Raw genomic sequence first — 10,376 nt, forward strand, 5'->3', positions numbered from 1 at the left:
AGAATCTTAAAAGCAGCAAGAGAGAAGAAAAGAATTATGTACAAAGGGGTCCCAATTAGACTAACAGCTGATTTCTCAAGGGAAACTCTACAGGCAAGAAGGAACTGGCAAGAAATATTCAAAGTAATGAAAATCCAAAACCTACAACCACGAATACTCTATCCAGCGAAATTGTCATTCAGAATAGAAGGACAGAGAAAGTGTTTCCAGGACAAAATAAAACTGAAAGAGTTCATTAGATCCAAACCACTGTTATATGAGAAGTTAAAGGGACTGGTTTAAAAAACAGAAGCTAGGGAGATGAAACAAAGGCAAACGAAACAGGCAACGAGAGTGCAAAAGGAACTGTGGGTAAGGGAAACATAGTGGGGGGAGGTCAACAGGGAGGGGGAGTGGGGAGAGGGAGGGAGATGATATAGGAATTGGGGATCATGGTAGGAGGGAATGGAATAGACGGAGAGAGGTTGGGAGGAACTGTAAGCACAACTAATGGACATAATCTAAAAGGGGGGGACAACTGGAGGGAGGGGGCCACCGGGTGGAGGGGAGCAGAGGGAAGGGAAAGTGGCACAAATGTAATATTTTAATCAATAAAACACATTAAATCTGAAAAAAAAAAATAAAAAAAAAATAAATAAAATAAAAACGTGAGGGTCCTATGAATTGACGTGTGAAACCAGAAGAGGTCAAGAAGAGTTTGTCTTTGCTTTTACTCTTCCCAACTGAAATGTCTTCCCTCTCTTCTCCACGGGCCCAGCGGTCACAGGTCCTTCAGGCCCACCCCCAAGGAGCCTTCCTTAGCTCGCAGGCCACGCAAACCGCTGCCTCTCCGACTGTGGGATGCGGAGGGTCAGGGCCGGAAACCCAGCTGTCATGGGCCAATCTTGCTTCTCCTGCCCGTCTCACAGTGGAGCTTCTCCTCCCTTCCTGTGCTCACCAGGGCTGTGCCCGTCCACACCTACGCGCCACAGGGCGTGGCTCCTTGACCTGGGCTTGGGTGGGGAGGGCCAGATACCAGGGCACAGGCAGGGTGCCTCTGGGCCCGTGGCCTGCTCTCCATGAAACCCTGAGAGCCTCAAGCCACACATTCCATGAGTGACATCACCGGGGAGTGATGACCTCACGGTCTGCATCCCAGGGTAACTACGGAAACGTGAGAACCTTTCCTATCATTTCTCTAACGGACACCAACCTGTTTGGTTGCTCCAGAGAGAGAGAGAGACAGAGACAGAGACAGAGACAGAGACGATGTCGATTGACCGCATCATTTTCATTCAGTGTAACTTGACCACAGTGCCCTGGGTGAATAGCGCAGCAGGTAGGTCTAAGCTGGGCATCTGTACAGGAGGGATTGGTGTACACACAACCTCACCCACTGGGGCTTGTCTATCATACCTGAGAACGACCCTCACTCTAAGTAATGCCAGTGAATGGCCTGGGTCCCCATCAGAGACCCACAGTGTCCTGCTCACCACTGAGGACAACTACAAGGTCATACCTGGGCAAGTGTTCAGAAAGGTCCTCATCTTATTGATGTAGCCTCCCCCTTTGGGCTACAAGATATTTCCATTCAAACCCTTTACTGGTTGGCCTCTTAGCAAAGTCAAGTACATTTTCATCGGCTCATGATAAATAAAGAAGTTTGAAAAAGAAGTTTGGACGGTTCTTTCAAACCCAGTCACCTTCACTGTGCTGTCATGTACACATCCACAGGGGCCCCCTCAGATACGTCCCAGACTGAGCTGCTGAGTACTGGGGGGAATGGGGGAACTTACCCATGGGAAGAACGAAAGACCCAAGGGAGTGATGAAGTGATTCTGAGACTGAGGGCTGAGGAAATGGTCTCCCAGAAGGCTGTTGGGTTGATGGAAGCCCACACTTGGTACCCAGAATGCGGTTCTGAGCCTCCTGGTAACTGTTCGAGCATGTGGCCTTTTTCTCATCTCCATAAAACTATCGGAGGACTAGCGTTCAGTGTGGCTGAAAAATCAGCACCAATGGGGCCTGCGAGGAGTTGCCAGGGCAGAAGGGGGTTCTGAAACAAATTTATATTAAATTATTTTTTTCCCAAAACTTGGAAGGATTTTATTTCCTTAAAGCCTCAAAGTGACAGGTTGTAAGAAATTATTTCTCTGTTGTGGGAGAGATTAGGGGGCACCCAGTTTGCAATTATTTCCGGGTTCTGTTTTCTCTGGGAATGGGGGAGATATTCCGGTCTGCTGCTGCCCTAGGCCCCCAGCAGCCCCTCTCTAAGGGACGTGAAGTGAAGTGCCGAGGCTGTGCTTGGGGTGCCAAGCAGCTGAGAAGGCTTCAGGAAGAGCCTGGGAGAGACACGGGACAAGGGACGTCCCGGCAGGACAACATACGGCACAAGTGAGGGGTCAGTTCTGATCTCTTTCCAACAGGTGTGCCTCGCATCTATGGCTCTACACCTGGTCGCTACCATGTCCCCTACCTAATGAGTGGACACACCCAGGTGGGCTGGCATGGAGAGACATATTCCCTGGCTGGTGGATATCGATGCTTTGGGGACCCTGCTTTGGCCACCCCAGCAAAGAAGGCAGCCAGACGAGCCCTCAAGAGACGCCATCCCGAGGAAGACTCGGAAGAACAACTCGGCTGCCCCAGTCCCAAACGTCAGCGGCTGGAGCACGGGTACAAGGAGCTGAGCCACCAGAAGCTCCCCCCAGCCGAGGGGGTGGCGGAGAAGCCAGCCAGACGGGCCATGAAGAGACACCACCATCCCGAGGAAGACTCGGACGAAGAACTCGGCTGCCCCAGTCCCAAACGTCAGCGGCTGGAGCACGGGTACAAGGAGCTGAGCCACCACAAGCTCCCCCCAGCGCACGGGGTGGCGGACAAGCCAGCCAGACGGGCCATGAAGAGACGCCATCCCGAGGAAGAGTCGGACGAACCCCTCGGCTGCTCCAGTGCCAAACGTCAGCGGCTGGAGCGCGGGGCAAACATCTGAGCCCGCACAAGCTTGCTGGCTGAGGCACTCTGCACAAGGGACAAAAGTTTCATGGCCCAGGACACCCAATGTCCCTTTTCTCAGTCACCCCTGTGCTCACCGCTGGCCATCACAACCTGAGCCATTGCGTCTGAGCCTTCCTCAGCCAGCTCCTTCCACCTTGACAGCCCTGGGCAGGGAGCCTCACACACCGAGCTTCCCACGGGAGACACCGCTGGCCGTCCCAGGGCTGAAGCCGGCCGGGCAGGAAGCCTTGTGCTTCTCTGGTCATCCTCGACACCTCCTGCTTGGGCAGAAGAAACACCAGCCTGCCCTCTGAGTCCAGCAGAATCCAGCAGCAGAGAGTGCAGGGGGGCCTTAGCAGGGCCCCCCCGGTCTACCAGATGGACTCCTGCCCCGCGTCATTGCCAGCGGCCGCCAACACAAACTAGGAGACTCCTTGAAGCCGTCTGTGGTAACTCGGGGAGCCCCCAGCGGGTGTCTCGGGAGCAGAATAGGGAGACTTAGGGAGGGTCTAGTTACACGAGGTGGTCAGGGAAGGCTCCTCTGAGGAGGTGCATGTTCAGTGCAGACGTGAGTGATGGGTCACGTGAGGAGCTGGGGGGAAGAGCATTCCTGGAGGGCCAGGTGGCAAATGCAAAGACCCTGAGGCAGCAATGCGGCCGGCCTGATCCAGGACCCCCAGAAAAGCCAGGTGAGGCCAGGAGGGGGGAGAGAGTGAAGACCTGACGGGGGAGGTAGCAGAGAGAGACTACATGGGCCCTGTCACCCAGGGAGAGGAGTGTGGATCTTGTCCCAAGTGGCCCGGGAGGTCTGGGTGGGCTTAGAACAGGGTGGCGGCGTGGTGTGAGGGACAAGATGCAGAGGCCACTCGGACTGCCGTGGGCCGTGGCAGGGCGGTGCTGGCTGGTAGCAGTGGGCGTCTCTGCAGGTAAGGCGACAGGCAGGCCTGGGGAGTGGGGGGCGTGGGGGAGGGGCGATATCAGCAGACAAGGACGAGCCATGGTTTGGGGGGCACTGTCAGCAGCTTGTGGCCCTTGGGCGGGGCTGCAGTCACCCTGCCTGTGGACAGCACACTTGTCCTCAGGGGCCACTGCAGGGAGACTGTTGTGGCTCCTCCCCCGACACACACCCTCAGGCCAGGGAAGGTCCTGGTCACATAAGGACTTTTCCTAAGCTGGGTTAGAGGACGGAGGCACACGCACTGGGGCCCCCCAAAAGTTCCCAATGGGAATCTCAGTTAACCTACAAAAGACAGCTAATGCATCTTCCCTCACTGACCACCCCACTGCCCACCCCTGGAGACGGGATCCCTCCTGTCTGTGTCTCATACGTGCTGTGACCAAGGCTGACATTGGCTACTGGCACTCAGGCGGGTCGGCAGTGCCCAGACACGAGGCACACAGACTCAGACCCACACGGGGAGCTCAGGAAAAGGAGAGACTCCCAGCACCCCCACCAGGCCCACTGAACACACTTTAGGGCGGGCTCTGGACATGTGCACTTTGAAGAGCTTCCCGGAGCCACCAGTTTGTAGGGACCACAAGCGACAGAGAAACATGGGAAATGACACCATGGGATGCAGCCAGCAAATTCCACAACAAAACTAACAGACAAAGGATGGGATTTTGTTCACAAATAGATTACAGGGAAGAACCTTTCATCAAGACGGCAGAGTAGGTAAGTGCTCTGCTCACCCCCCGCACCACACCCCCCGGCACCACCTCAAAATTACGCCTAAACTGCAGAACAACACCCCTCGGGAACGGCCTGAAGACCAGCTGAACACAAGTCCTATACAGTGAAGGACACTCAGAAGAAGCCACGAGGAAACGCAGGTAGGAGGGCTGGCGATGCGGAAGGCACGGGCCCCACACCCACCGTGTGGCACTTAAGAGACGATGGGGGGTATGCGGGCTGCAGGGGTCCCCTTGGCAGGAGCGATGATGAGTAAGGGGTCCCAGCCCCACTGATGCTCCTCAGCCCAGGGTCCCAGCGGCTTGCTGCAGCCCCAGCTTCCCCTCAAGGGGCCCGTGCAGGGATGTACTCACCGGCACACTCAGTTGCTCTGAGCTCCAGTGTTGGGGCAGGAGCTTGGAGACTGTCAGGGACATACAGGGAGGAACCACATGGTCTGGCTTCAGTGAGGGCTGGGGAGCAGCTTTCTCCCACACAGAAGTGCCAGCAGAAGCCATTGTTTTGTCATTGATCCTCCCCTCACCCAGCTTGCACACCTATCAATAACTTCTATCAATGTAAATGGTTGAAATGCTCCAATCTAAAGACTACATTCCATTGATACACAAATGAATAAAGAAATATATACAGTGGAATATTTCTCAGGCATAAAAAAGAACAAAACCCATTTGGGACAATAGGGATGGATAAACCGAGAGGACATTATGCTAAGTGACACAAGTCACACAGACGAACACAAGTACCATGTAACCTACTTACATTTAGGATCTAAAACACAAAAGAAATGAACAGACCGAACAGAGACAAACTTACAGATACAGATACAGAACCAGTTGATGATTCCCGATGCGAGAGCTTTGGGGAGAGGGTGGCAAAAGGTGAAGGGATTAATAATTAAGAAACTGCCAGTTATGAAGTTAGTCAGGGAGATGTAATGGGCATCATGTGGAATAGAGTCAATAATATTCTAATAACTGTGAATGGGGTAACCTATCTAACAGGAAACTGCATAGACATTAAGTGTATAGCTTCGTACATTTTTGCATGGTTCCAGAACCCGCAAAAGTACCTTCATTTCCCCTCCTCATCAATACTCCCCCAATCCAGCCATTAGCCTAACAGCTATCACCATAGATCACTTGTGCCTGTTCCTGAACTTCAGGTATACACGGGATCATGGGACGCACGGAGTCAATGTTCTTCACTCAACACCATGGCTGTCAGACCCACCCACGTCTTTGCACGCACTCATTGCTACATCTCTGTCCTCATCTGATCACCATCCACTGTATAAATACCCTAAAATTCATTTATCTCTTCCACTGCTGGTGGACACTCTTCCAGGTTGTGGCTGTCACGCTGACATGAATGAGTGGCCAAGGGAATAGGATCCTTGGCCCGGTCACATGTCTCAGATGCCTGCACAGGTTTATCACCTCAGGGAACCAGAAAGCCTGCTGCCAACAGCCCTCGCCCGTCCCGAGTGCCCCCGTGGGAGGTGCCCTGCAGAGCTGAGTGAGCCCTGACCAAGGCCCATGGCGCAGGTGCCCTGTGCCCTCGGGGTCCCGTCTGCGCCTGCATCACGGGGCAGCATGTGAAACACCTTCTCCCCAGCAAAAGTCACCAGGCAGTCCCGGTCCGCTGACATATGCTTCCTCCCAGACTATCTGCTAGCAAAGCCAAGTGTGTTCTGAGAGCTGATCAGGGTGTTTAAAATGGTAAATTAAAATGTAGTTCTGCTGGGAGGCCCCTCTCCAGCCACTGTCACTGGGGTGATGGAGGTACTCAGCTGGCAAAGCCAGGAGTAACTCGGGTCTTGCTCTGGCCTCGCAGCTCACGTGTGCGGATTCTTTGACGACTCCGCTGGTCAGGGCTGAGGAGAAAAACAGCTCTGCGTACCTGTCCATCGCCTGACTCCGAGGGACTCGAAAATATGACAAGAATGAAACGAACAGTGTGCCCAAAGTATCTCAAGTGTGGGGGACTGCCTCCCGGGTGGAGATTTACAGAGGGAGACAGACAGGGTGCCGCGACCCCGGGAAGACAGAGGCGGGGACGGAGGGGCAGGGCAGGAGCAGGAGAGGAGCTTCCAGCTTCTTCATTTATTCATTTTCTCTGACCACCACCAAAAAAATTGGAAGTGACTTTCTGCAAAATGTGGCAGATCCTCAAAACTAAGGGAGTGAAAACTTAGCTCTTATAACAAAGCAAAAGGTAAAGTGAGAAGACAGAATTATAATTAAATACAAAAATCAGCCTCAAGGAAAGTTACCAAAAGGGCAAACCAGCTCTGAGCTTCCAGAAAGCCTAGCAGAGGGAAGCATTGCATGTCACGTAACTTCTCTGGTTTCACAGGACGCCTTGGGAGCAAGGGACCTTCCTGACCGCCAGTGGCTACCCCTGTGCCCAGCCCATCGCAGGCAGCTCCTGGTATGTGTGCTGATTGAAAACATGTGCCAAGAAGCCTGCAGGTGTTGCTCATGGGGAGTCTGCCAAACTGGCATTACAGCTGGCCAGCAAAGCCATGTCTGGACCCCTTTTGCAAGAGAACAGCTTGTAAGATTTTACCTCGTATGATTTCTTTTGTTGATTTGAAAGAACGTTACCAAACAGGACATTGAAAAAGGAAAGTGCACAGATATATGTGGGCAGTTTAAATACCGAATATAAAGCACGCGCTCTGCTACCAACAGCCAGGGGAAGAAAGAGACCACCACCCCCACATCCCCTCCTCAAGAGGCAATTTACCGTTGTCTTCTTTCTTTACAGTTTTACCGCCTGCGTGTTTAAAACCTAAAAAGGACAGTCCTGTTTCTGAATGAATGGAATTACATTGAGGTACGAGTTCTGTGTCTTCATTCTTTCTGTCTCTTAAAAAAAATCCTCATTGAGGAAATGTTCATTGATTTTAGAGAAAGAGATGGGGGAGGGAGCGAAGGAGAGAGGGAGAGAAGAGAGAAACACTGATCCACTGCTTCCTGTCCATGCCCCAACCAGGGACCGAACCTGCGACTTCCAGTGCGCGGGACAACGCTCCAACCAGCGGAGCCGGCCGGCCAGGACAACGTGTTCTCGTTCTTTTGCTCAGTGGACTCTTTGGGGGACTCTGCCGTGTTTTTACAGCTGCACTTTGTCCTTTGCTTGTCGCAGTGTATAAACCACACTTGATCAATACTTCCTCCTGTCCGTGCACGTTTGGTTTTGTTCCAGTCTTTGGAAGCCTGCCCGGGTTTTCCAGCCCACCCTGGGCTCTCACTTCTAGTTGACCCTTGCTCAGGCTCTCCTGGCCACCAGCCGCTGCCCAGGGAAACACCCTCCGTTTCTGCCCAGTAGCTCCTGGCTCGGTCTCCCAGCCAGCCCCTGCACCTTTAGTTCTGGGTACCAGTCACTGTCCCGTGACCTCGTGCCTAGAGCCGTCTCATGAGCTCAGACACTTCATTAGCTTTGACTCAACTTTTACTCCCTCTTCTTCTTCTTCCTGGATTTCACCTCTGCTCTCTTTTCGAGCTCCCGGGCTAACGGCATCCAGCCCACCCGACCGCTGTGGCCACGCCTGGCTTCCCGTAATTGAGACTGCGAGTGCGAACTCAATGTCTGCCACCGTCCTTTCCCCGATCCACACTCTCTGCCCGGGCTCCTTGAATTGGATCTAACAGCCTTTCTGGGTTGGAGGACCTGAACTGCGTCTTTACAGCCACTGAAAATAGGACCCATTGGCCAGCTTCAATAAACTCCGAAGTCAAGAGATACAAATGTAAAATGGACCCACTATTTCCCACAGCCAATACTGTTTTATTTCCCACCAAACTTAAGTCATGAAGGAAATTAGGTCCATGAATTCAATTGAGTGAGTTTCTTGTGCATTTAGTATGTCCTGGGCACCCTGTCAAGTGCTCTGAATTGAAAAAGTTGAAGAAAGACACAAAAGGTGGGCAGTGTAGCTTTTTGATCGCAGTCAGACCCTGCGCTCTAAGGATGGCGCCAGAGCTCACACCCAGAATATTCTTGCAGTGAGCTTGTTCCTTCTGCAAAGGCACAGCCCAACCGGGGCAGTTGGGAGAGGCCCAGAACTGTTCACATATTCTACCAAAACGTCATCTTCTTCGTGGGAGGGTAGCCCCGGGATGCGAAGAGATTCGGTGTCTGCAGCATCCAGGAGGGACTGCTCATTGTTAGCTGGGCTGCATACATTCAAAGGCTGAGGGGCCGGAGGGTGGGGGGACAAGGGACATGGCGGCAGGTCCACCAGCACAGACTCACCCAGAACAGTGGGCAAAGCAAGAGGCAGAGACCTGGGGAGATGGAGAGCATCTGGGGGGCCCCGCCTTCCTCTGTACACACATGTGGCGGCTTGGCTTACAGTTATTTGACTCCGGTCTTGTGGGTTAAGCAGAAATGCATATGGTGGAGCCCCGCGCCCTCAGGAGCTGAGAGTCTCAGTGGAGAAACTAATCTGCACACAGATGAGCAGAGCACCCTGTGCTGGGGCAGGACGCTGAGCACCTGGTGCACCTGGGAAGGCCTCCTGGTGGAGGCAAGGCCAGGCAAGTCACATGCAGAGGTGCTAGGTGGGCAGCAGCAGCAGCAGGAGAGCGGGGAAGGCCAGCGTTTCCGTGCTGAGTCCGCAGCCCTTTTACTTCGCAGCTTCTGTGCTCCGCCTTCTCTTTCCTTCTGTAGCTCCGGCACGTCCGTGGTGCTTTGCAGAGGGTGGGCACCCGGAATGCAACTGAGTGCCCGGGTCAGCGCCACACAGGCCACTCTAGCAAGAAGGTGAAGGGGGCAAGAGGCCAACATCTTAGCCCGTCACATGTTTCTGGCCCAGTAGTGGGGCCCTGTGTCTATCTACCCCCGGCTGTGATGACCGTGTGGCCTTCTGTGTGCTCCGGGCTCCCTAGCGCAGTGCTGGTGACACAGTGGGCCACCCCACAGTGTTCCTGTCCTGGCTGGAGCTTACTGGTCCTCTCCTTTCCTATCTCCACCTTCCAGGGGCTTCCTGGAAGATGCCCCCGAGGGTACCTGCTTAAGGGCTGCTGACCTGGCTGTGACAGAATTAGCGACCGACCGGGCTTCAATTCCACCTCATCCGTGGGAAGCTGCTCCTCCTCCAACTGGCAAATGACTTCCAGATGCCACAACAGCTCAAGTTTTCATTGCTTGCTGCAAAGACCAAGTCTCCTCTTCCCCATGGGCAAGGCTCTGTGTCACTGAAGCACTTTTGAAAGGAGAGGACAATGAAATCCATTTTTGGTGTCATCCTACTTGGCAACAAAACAAATACAAGTCCTTTCAGCTGACAATGCACTGTGTGCTCTGATGGGGAGTCAGCCTTCCTTCTTGCATGAGCTCTGTTAGGGACTCAGGTCTTCACTCAGAAGGCATGGACTCATCTTTCTTTGACTTACTTTCTCCATTTACAAACTAGAGATAATGGTGTAGTTCCCAACCTCTCTTGTCCTACAAGGGTATTAAAATTCAAACTCTTGACCAAACTCACCCACAGGTTTCCCAAGTTCTGATAGACACATGTTTGGACAATGATGTGAGGATTCTCCTAGACACTGGCCGGTGCCCATCTGTGACTGTCTGCTGTCTCCTGTCATCCAAGTTGTCGCCTCCAAGCTCTGCCCACCTTGGCTGTACCACCTCCCACCGCCTGCCAGCCTTCTCTGCCAGCGCACCAGACACACGCACCCTGGGCCACGGCATC

This window comes from Furipterus horrens, unplaced genomic scaffold (genome assembly GCF_987537825.1).
Source record: "Furipterus horrens unplaced genomic scaffold, mFurHor1.1.pri manual_scaffold_15, whole genome shotgun sequence".
Classification (NCBI taxonomy): Eukaryota; Metazoa; Chordata; class Mammalia; order Chiroptera; family Furipteridae; genus Furipterus; species Furipterus horrens.